Raw genomic sequence first — 10919 nt, 5'->3', positions numbered from 1 at the left:
ACACACACACACACACACACACACACACACACACACACACACGCTTAGTTTAGCAATCCCCAGAATCAAATGTCTCTCTACAGTCAAAAAATTTAAAGAAAACACAATTATATATATATAATTTGAATTTGTCTTTATTGTGTATCTGTAATTATTTTCTGACCAGAAGCGCTTCTTAAAAAACTAAACCCTTCGTATACACTTAAGCAGCACCATTGCTAGGGGAAATACGGCACTACCTGCTTTCCCCACCCAGTCCAGCATGGCGGAGCTGTTTGCTGCCTCTGAGAGTCATGCCCACAGCCCCATTTTTAGGTACACAGCCAGTCTATGTTGCCATTAAGCAAATTGTAGCACTCTGTTTACAAACCCCATTTAAATGCTCAGCCTCCTGAAAGAACCAGAGGTTTCCCTGGCAGCATGCTCCAGAAAGCTGCCATTTCAAAATGGTGTGGCTTTTTTTCTGCTATCACTGAATCAAGAAGACCTCTCTTAAGGGAGCTGCAGCATGACACCAGCAAGCAAAGCCCATTGTGGGGAAAAATGTGGATAAACTTTGTTTTTTAGTGTCTAGAATTCCTTTCCAAGCCCTCTCAAGTTTTAAGTAGATTTTAGTTTGGCCACGTGGGTGCCAATTTGTTGTTGGAAATTCATTTGTTGGTTTCTGGCTACTTACCCCTAAAATAATCAAACAGAAACTATATTATTTAAATCACTGCTAGGACCATTAGCTCTAGCTTCTTATAAGCTAACTCATATCTTAATTTAACCCATTTCTAGTAATTTGTATATCGCCATGAGGCTGTGGCTTACCAGGTAAAGTTCCGGTGTCTGTGTCCGGCAGGCTTGCATGGCTTCTCTCTGACTCTGACTCTTTTCTCCCAGCATTCAGTTTAGTTTTCCCTGCTTACCTAAGTTCTGCCCTATCAACAGGCCAAGGCAGTTTCTTTTTCACCAGTGGTATTCAGAGCATACAGAGGGGAATCCCAAATAAGTAGGAGGCCGCTTGTTCACTTTCTGGCCTCCTAGACTCCAGAAATAAATACACAGAAACTGTTTCAGTTAAATCACTGCTTGGCCAATCACTATATCATATTCTTAGCTAGCTCTTACATATTAAATTAACCCATTTTATTATTTTATATTTTACTATGAGGTTTGTGGCCTGCTGGCAAGATTCCAGCATGTCTGTTTCTGGCGACGGCTTCATGGTTTCTCCTGAATCCACCTTCTTTCTCCCAGCTTTTAGTATAATTTTCCCCATCTAGCTCTGCTCTACCTTATCAGGCCAAGCCAGTTTTTTAATTAACCAATGGTATTCACAGCATACAGAGGGGAATCCCACATCATATTATGGCTTCTAATTTTGTGCTTTTATGGGTTTTGTTTGTGTGTATGTGAATATGTGTTTGCATGAATGTGTGTGTGTATCTTGCGGTTTTTAAAATTTATTCTGGTTTATTTATTTATTGTCTGTTTGTTTTCTAAGGAAAGAAGTAGAAGGCATGGAGTTGGGATGGTTGGAAATGAGGGAAGGGAAACCATGACCAGAATATATTGTATGAAAAATTATTTTTGATGTAAGTAATATTTTTACAATATCAAATTAATTAAAAATATTTTTACTATATTGAGGTTATTAATAGTTGTTAATGAAATTTATTTTGCTCTCTTAAAATCCTTTTGGATGGTCTACTAGAAAATCATAGCTTTTACATGAAATTTCCATTTGTGCCATACACACACATATGTTTATTTGTTTATTTATTTTGAGACAGTTCTCCCTGGGTGACTATGATTGGACTGGAAGTGACTCTATAGACCAGGACAACCTTGAACTCACAGAGCCCCCTGTCTCCACCTTCTGAATGCTAAGATTAAAGGTGTGCACCACCACTCCCGACTCATACTTTTATTAGTTCATGGTGAATGAGAGTCACTGTGAATGAAGTGTTTTACATGCTTCTTTTTTCCAGGTCTATTTAAACACCCAGATGTTGCTGTATATGTGTGGGAAGGTCCATTTAAAGGTGTTATAATTTTTAATCTCTATCAGAGAGCAATTTAATATAGCGTTTTTGATAAGTCAGCATCATAATTTTGATGCACTATTTCTTACTGTTGTGTTTTATCGATAAAGTGTGAGTTAGTGAACCATGTAGGCCTGTCAGTCTCACAGAAAAGGCCTCTGGCTGATGTGTATTTATGCTTGGCAATCCAGCTGTTTCCTTCATAGTTTGCAGTTGTCTCTGAGGGATCCCTGTATGCTCTTTCCAGGGCCACACGGATGCCTTTTATGAGCTGAGTAAACCTGACCAGTTTTCAGAGGAGGCAGAGAGGAAGCCTGGGACATCTGTAGGATTTTACAGAATTGTAGGTCACCAGGCCCATGGTGGCTCGCTCTGCTTCTTCTGTAAATAGTGCTGCTGTGCTTTGTCACAGCTGGTTTCCTTGCAGGCAGACATCCTTTTGTCTTCTGGCTCAGTCATTATGGATGGGGTGTTGATGACTGCCAGGAGCTGTACCGCTAACCTATTACTTGCAGCATGGGACATTTTCAGATGACATTGGAATTCACAAATACAGTGGTGGAGAAAACCATATAAAATATATAAAGGATGAATAGGCTCAGCTGGAATTATTCTGGTGGCTTCTGTTTCTTTAAGATGATGCTGTGGGCACAAGTCACAGTTGTTAAGCTCAGCGATGGTTTCGCAGGCACACGCAGGCTGGACTACACGCGTATGAAATTCGACCTAGCGTGGCAGGTGTCGTCTGTTGTTTAGCTCTTCACCTGCATCATTTGTAGCTGTGGTCGTTTTGTACACCGCTGCTATTGCCCAGCAGCTCAGACCTCCGTGGCTATGCTGGCTGCTGGGCTTTGGTGTGTTCTTATGGCATTTATCTTGCTTTCCTCGGTTGTGGCTTTCCCGACAGAAGCTTCCTCTCACAATAGCTCCCCGAGTGTCCCGCTGTCTTCTATTCTCCTTGAACACACATTCCAGCAGGGCATCAGCAGAAAGACCGGCTCAGTGCCGAGACCGACAATGTCCCTTACAGTGCGGCAGAGAGATCGAATTTTTAAGTTAACGTCTTTACATGTGAGGTAGTGTTGTCCCTAACACACAGACATCTATTATGAGCACAGACGCTGCATTACAAACAGCTATTTAATAGCAAGCGAGGAGTTCTAAGATGTCTCATTCTGCATTTAATATTTGAGGTGCAAAAGAGAGAATAGGGGCTTAGACAAGAAGGCTGGGAGTTCAGAGCGTGTGCTTGTGAACCTTTGTTTTGTAATACTAGAATAGCAGAGACACTCACAGGTAGATCGAAATGTGGTGTGCTAGCCTTACAAAAGACACAATTGGATTTTTTCACTTACTGTCAATAACTCTCAGAGGCAAATGACTACTTCAGTCCCCTTCCTATTGTCTTCTCAAAATAATATGGACAAATCCATACCAAACGTTTGTATTTAAGGCAGACAATGATTCTTGTAATCTAGACAGGATCACTCAGCCAGGATCTATTGTCAGGGTTGCACCAAGCAGGTCAGGGTATTACCTTATTTTAGTGCTGAAGTGGAATAGATTATATAGTATGTCACCTATGTTAGACAACCATATAAGCTAGTGTTGGTGGGAAACAATGCCCCAACTCTCAGATGCTCATGATAACAAATCTTTAGCTTCTCAGTTTTGTGTTTATAGACCAGTAGGGTTCAGTTGGTACTGACCTGGACCCTGAACTGGGCGGGGTGAATACTGTATGTCGGACTTCTACGTAAATTTTGTATTTGAGGAGCAGTCATTTTCCAATCCAATTATTCTTCTGATGAAGGATGACAAGATAGCAATGACTAAGTTAAGCCATCACTGAAAGCCTCTGCTAGTACAGTATTGGACAAATCAGGTAACATGGTCAAGTCAAATGTCAACAGTACCATGAGCTATCCACTCATTACTCCAGGGAGAGATACCAGGAAGCCACAGAGCAAAAATATGTTAACTGTGATATGTGAAGATGTCAGGGAATTCTCTCTCTGTAAACCATCAAACAGTAACACATATTTTGAGGACATGGAAATTGACCCGAAGCAGCAATAGCTGAGAGGTATTTATTCTTGAAAAATGTACAGAAACTTTAGGTAAGAACTGTGGGAATATGTAACCTTTCCCCCTGGTCTGCTCCCATACTCCCTGCACCCAGGCTGGTAGCAGACAATGGTGTTGATGACAGTAGCCGAGTCATGAACACAAGTAAGCTTGTTTTCTGAGAAGGAAGACTCAACTTGGTGGCAAGCCACAGTGAAGAAGAAGTGGCAAACACACACACACACACACACGCACACACACACACACACACACGCACACACACGCACGCACGCACGCACGCACACCTGTATAGAAAAACCTAGAATGTTGCCACCCTAAGGCTCTGGTTCTATTTGCTGAAAGTGGTGAGCCATGCCAAAACTCAGGGCACTCTTCAGAGCCAGAGAGGCACGCAGTGCTCAGTAAGCTTCATCCATTCCCGACAGGAGAGCTATGGGCTATGCATTTCATAGGAGATGGAGAAGACCCTGGTGGTAAGGAAAACACCAGACTCACCTGAGAACCAGTTGAACTCAGAATCTGTCTCTGAACACACAGATTTATCAGAAAAGAACGGAAGTGCTTTGGGGTCTGAGGTGTTAGCATCTGCCCAAATCAGTAGCTGACTCCTGAGCTATTAGTGGCACATGCGTAAACTCTGATTAGGAAAATGGGAACATTTCTTTAAAAATCTCAGTCTCAGATCTGAACAGAGACAGCAGCAGCTGTCTAGGTAACCATGAAGACTGCCCTTGTGGCCATTATTAAGTCTTGTTGTCAAACAATGTCCTCTGGGCTTGACACAACCCCTGTCCTCTGAAACTGTCAGAAGCTATGACTGCCTGCAGCAGACATGCGCAAGATTGGACCTATTTAACTTTCCATCATTAAGGGAGAGGAAGGCTTATATATGCATGCACTTGCACATGCACGCGTGCGTGCACATACACGTATATATTAAAATAAAAAGTAAGATGGGGAGACCTGTCTCATCAAAATACTTGTAAATGTTATAATGTAATCCACCCCCAAGGATGTATAAACAGTTAACAGCTGGTGGGCTTTCCTTCAGTAGTGTAAACACTGGTAAGTGGCTCTTGTAGGTAGCCCTTACAACCCTCCTGTAAGAAACCCTAGTAGACCCATTGGCTCACCAAGATGGACTTGGAGGACTTGTTTTTCTGCTCCCCAAGAAAAGCTCACCCAGAAGCTCTTTCCTTCTTCCATCATCCCCCTTTCCTTATCTCCTTTCTTTAATTTGTGTGTGTGTGAGAGAGAGAGAGAAAGAGAGAGAGAGACACAGATGTATGTGTATGCATGTTTGCATGTGTGCACACATGTTCAGGTACACATGTATACGTGTGTGATTGTACGTAGAGGCCAGAGGTTGATATCAGATGCCTTCCTCAGTCAAATGCTTTCCTCCTGCTTGTAGGCATGGTGTCTCACTTGAACCAAGAGTTATTGCTTCGGTGAGCGTAGCCAGTCAGCTGCCTCCAGGAGTCCTCCATCCTTGTCTTTATCTTTCAAGGCTGGGGTGACAGGTGGGATGTCATGACAGCTCAGCAGTTATCTATGTGGCTTCTAGGAGTCTGAACTTCAGTTGTGCTTCTGTGGCAAGCACCTTACCTCATAGCCATCTCTCCGGGTCTCTCTTATTTTATTAAAGGTTAATGAAGTGGCAGTTATACTGTTAGGTTTTGTGGGTTTATTGTATACATAGACATATGTGATAATATCAACATTAGACTGACAAGAGAAAGTAGAAGAGGATATATTATAAAGTTGCTGGCCATTCATGGCCGTCATTAAGCAGATTATGGTAAATTGATGTCATATATTGTAATCCTTAGAAAAATTAAGAGAAAATGATGTAGTTTGGACATTAATCTGGGGAAAGACAAGATACCTCTGGATTTCCATGAGACAAGCTTTCTATTAAAAAGAACCCAAGCCAATCTCAGTAAAAGGATAGAAAAGCGAACAGTATCAAAGAACTAGACTGCTTTATTAATACAAAATGAAATAAATGTTTATGAGACTTCAAGAAAAAGTGATACTAGAGAAAAATTTCCTAATAAAAATTTCAGTACACTGGGAAATGAGCAATTCTGAACTTATAAACAGCTAAAGCCCAGGCACTGGATCCTGACAGAATTAAAGAGCAGATCAGTCTTGTGTGGCTGTAGGTTCTGTGCTGTGGCTGTCTGGTTGTGTTCCAGTGAACTTGGTGTCTTGTGTGGCAGTAGGTTTGGCTGGTTGTGTTTCAGTGAACTCGGTGTCTTGTGTGGCTGTCAGGTAGTGTTTCAGTGAACTCAGTGTCTTGTTGTGTCTCCTGAGGCAGCCAAGTCAGATTTCTGCCTTCCACAGTCGCTATCTGGTACTGTCTTTACCATACACTTACACATACACTGAAAACAGTCTTTTTTCTATTCTTTGAGAGTTTCATATGATGTGTTTTGGTCCAATTTCCCCCATTCCTCCCTTAACTTCTTCCAGATTCAACCCAGCCCTTCCAACTTTGTGTCTTGTTTATGAATATAACCCACCAAGTCTAATTTTCCCTGTCCAGATATTCCTGGATTTGGGACAGCCTACTAGGCAATATACACACTGAAGGCAAAATGGTCGCTCCATTTCCCATCAACCATCAATAGCTTCTCAGTTAGTGGGCAGGGCTTGTCAGTCCCTAATCCCCTTGCTAGAGGAGAAGTCGTGAGTTTGTGATTCATTGTTGTACCCATGGCACAACAATATAGTATGCAGTACATTGTGGAAGTTTAGCAAGTTTCAAAAGTTGAATAAAATAAGGATATCTTGCAATTCTACAGTCACATGCTGCATAGCCAACTTTCAGTCAGGAAGTGACGGTGGTCTCACTGGATTATAATGGAGACGAAAGGTTCCCAATGACATAGTCACTGCAGCTGTAACAAGTGCCAGCTCGTGGCTTACACGTGTGATTGTACTCATTAAATAAAGTCTGTGTGGCACACACACCCTGTTCTGTGCTACTACCCAATATGACAGCAAATGGCTGGCAATGGCTGTGGATTGGCTAAGATGTGCTTTTATTCTTTATTTTTTAGACTAAACTCTACTTCTAAAAGATAATTTCCTATGAAAGAGTGTAACATGTTACCTCAGCAGCTACCTCACAAATGTCAAGATTGCCATGTGCATAGATGGCTTTACGCTTCTTGATTGCCTTAGCTCATGTAGGTATTGCAGATGCCGGCTCTGATCTTATGCCTGTGTTTTGTATCTTCCCTATGGAGAAATCATCTACCTCTGCATTAGTTGTGTTCCTGTTGCTATGATGAAATGCTATGGTCAAGGAAGTTTCTAGAAGGAAAAGTTTATTTTTGACTTTGGTCTAGAGGGAGAGTCCTTAATGTGGGGGAGCCATAGCACTAGGAGCAGGAAGCTGAGAGATCATATCATCTTTAACAGCAAGCACAAATCAGGACTAGGCTATGAAACCTCAAAGTCCGCCTCTTTTGACCTACTTCCTCCAGCAAGACCACGCCTCTGAAACCTTCCCACACATTGCCACTGATTAGGGATCAAGTGTTCGAATACCTGAACTGGTGGGGGATAGTTCCCTCAAACCAGCACTCCTTCAGTAGTATGTAGCATGTAGCGTGTCACTGTGTCAAATTTTTATTTTTTGTGTAGAAACATTCTTGTCATGAAACAGACATGTGGTGCGGGAGAATTGTCTGTATTCTGTCAGTCATGTTTTAAATAAACGCTGATTGGCCAGGCAGGAAGTATAGGCGGGTCAACCAGACAGGAAGTAGAGGCGAGGTGATGAGAACAGGAGTATTCTGGGAAGAAGGAAGCTCTTCCCAGAGTCCTGCCCAGACCACTGAAGAAGCAGGATGTGGCCTGCTATGCTGAAAAAGGTACTGAGCCATGTGGCTAACATAGATAAGGATAATGGGTTGATATAAATGATAAGTGCTAATAAGAAGCCTGAGCTAATGAGCCAATCAGTTTATCATTAATGCAGACTCCCTGTGTGATTTTCTCTGGGACTAAATGGCTGGGGGACTGGACAGGACAGAAACCCCAACTATCAGGGCCCTGCATGTTACAGACATGTGTAATTCAAATCATCCCAGTCCCAAATCACTGCCTGCGTATCCTAGGTAGCTGTAACTGTCAACATCAGACAGCTTAGAGTGGCCTGAGAAGGGAGTGTCAATTAAGGGAATGCCTAGACTGACTGACCTGTGGATAAGTCCATGGGAGGCTGACTTGATTGTTAATCGACGGAGGAGGGCCCGGCCTACTGTGGGTGGCGCCATTCCCTGGTAAGGTGGTCTTTGATGGACTAAGAAGCTAGCCAAGAGGGGACAGGGGACAGTGCTCAGCTATGCATCCAACTGCTGGTGTTGGCCATGGTATTCGTACAGGAGGGATCCCAGCAAGCTCTCGGCAGGATGGTGTTTGGGACGTGGTCTCCGATGCCTCCCTATCTCGCCATTGTGAGAAGGGCGCATTAATGTGCTGCTGCTGCGGCCTCAAGTGTTAAAATTTAAGAGAGAACCTGTTTTTAATTGTTTTCCTTACATATTCTTTCTCTTTAGGATTGGAGGAAGAGTGTTGGGAACAGGTTGTCTTGGTCTCTCTTCTGAAAATCTTGGAGCCTCTGTTCAGCTCTTCCTCCAGAGGCTGTTCTTGTTATCTGTGCCCTCTTTCCTTCTGCGCAGGACTTCAGGTCCCCAAAACAGATGATCAGGCTACTTCATCACATTGACAACCATGCTCTCCTGTGCCAGAAGCCAATATCAATGGCTGGCTCAGTACTGATCTTTACCGCATTTGGAATGGAATTTTGCCATGGTTATTAAGAAGGCCCTGCTACGTGCCTTGCACATGGACACTTAAAAAACGCATAGACTACTACTTATCCTTTTACTTTATAAACATTGGTTTGACACAAATCACTTATGATTCTGACAGTATAAGCCTTTGTGTGTTTCTCTCCCTTTTTTGGATGGTGGGCCTGTGTATATACAGAGGAGGTGATGAGTGAATCACGTGTCCCAGTGAGGGCAGCACTGTGAGCAGTCACTGTGACTCTGGGCCTTACCTTCATCCAGGGACTTGCTTGCACAGTGTATGCAGATGCTCTGCTGTCTCGCTAGTTGCTAACTGCTCCTAACACCTCCCGACCTTCTGTTCCTTACTAGATAAACCCTCACGGGCTGGGAATGGGAACATATATAAGATCCTAGGTTCACTCCTCAGTGTCACCAAGGAGAGTGTATATGCAAATAATGTATGCACGTACATACACATACATACACAATATGGATATACTGCAGAGAACTCAGCTGAAGGCTTTCCTCTGGAGATTGCTATGGTCAAGATACAAGTGACAATGTTTACAAGACTTAGGAAGGCAACATAAAAAAAAAAGAGATGAGCAATCTTTTTACCCTTCTTTCTTCACAGGGATGTGGCCACGGGAATCCCTAAGCTATTCCAGAACTGAATAAATGTTTACAATGGATGCTGAACTCCGGAAGGGTTGAGAGGAGATGTATTATGAACGGGGACTCTAAGGATTTTAATGAGTGACCATGGTGGCATAGTCTGCCCACACAGGGTTTTATTTTAGGAAAAGTGGAGAAATGGAATTTTATCGTTTAATACGTTGTCTGTCTTTTCTCTGCAATATGCAGCCAGGAGCCAGCACTAGAGGAATACTGGTTGAGCATTAAGAGGGCAGGGAGACTTCTCTGGTCTCAGAAGGACAAAGTCTCTGAAGATTATCTGTCAGATCTGGAATGGTGCTCATTCAGGGATGGCATTCGGAAGAGCAGCTCTTACAGCATATAGTTTATCCACATTTCAAATATTGCTTCAATATAAATGTTTATGTTTGTGAGTCAGTCACAAGTGGCTCCAAGACAAAGCTGGGCTACATACCAGAGTGCTGAGATGGAAGTCAGAGACAATGGCTGTTTTCCCATGCTGTGTCTCCAGGGAACTTGGCTGAAGACTGTGGTAGATCAACCCGTGTGGTTAGTGAATTGGATTCTGTAGTGCCGTATGCTGTATCATAATTGCTTTAGTCTCTCCACCTCTACAGGAAAGCAATTTTGTTTTATTAAAAAGTAACACATCCACATAGCAAGAGAGTCAAACACTGCAATCAGGTAAGACAGCATCCTTTAAGCTACTAAAACCTTTGTTCAAACAGATCCTAAAGGAGGTGTGTGTGTGTGTGTGTGTGTGTGTGTGTGTGTGTGTGTGTGTGAACATGCGTGCACATAATGGAGTACTTAGTAGAGTTTATCCTGTTAATTGATTCATTTATATGTAAATGGTGGTGGTAATTAGTACTGCACAACTAGATTGTTAGTTCCCAGAAGACGGAAGCTGCATCCCAAGTTCACAGCTCACATCAGTGGCTGACAATAATCACAAATGTAATATGTCAGAGATAAATTAAGACACAATTAGGATGAAGTGTCTTCCTAGTGACCTTCTGGGACATTTTGAACATTGGGACATTCAGGTGTTTGGAACTCTGGCGTCTGGAACTGGTGACTCCTCCAAGCAGGTCACACACAAGTTCATAGAGGAATGAAGGATTCTCAAATAGAAAAGCCAGCTGACTCCCCGGCCATTCTGTCTTCTTACCAAGGCCTAGATACTTAAGGTCAAAGGTCCATAGAGGCAAAGGACCACAGAATAAATCTTCCACAGTGCAGAGGTGGACTTGATGTTTAGATATCAGCGATTGGTATTGGGGCGTGTGTGTGTGTATGTGTGTGTGTGTGTGTGTGTGTGTGTGTGTGTGTG

Source organism: Microtus ochrogaster (assembly GCF_000317375.1).
Source record: "Microtus ochrogaster isolate Prairie Vole_2 chromosome 14 unlocalized genomic scaffold, MicOch1.0 chr14_random_2, whole genome shotgun sequence".
Lineage (NCBI taxonomy): Eukaryota > Metazoa > Chordata > Mammalia > Rodentia > Cricetidae > Microtus > Microtus ochrogaster.
This window is presented reverse-complemented; position numbering follows the sequence as displayed.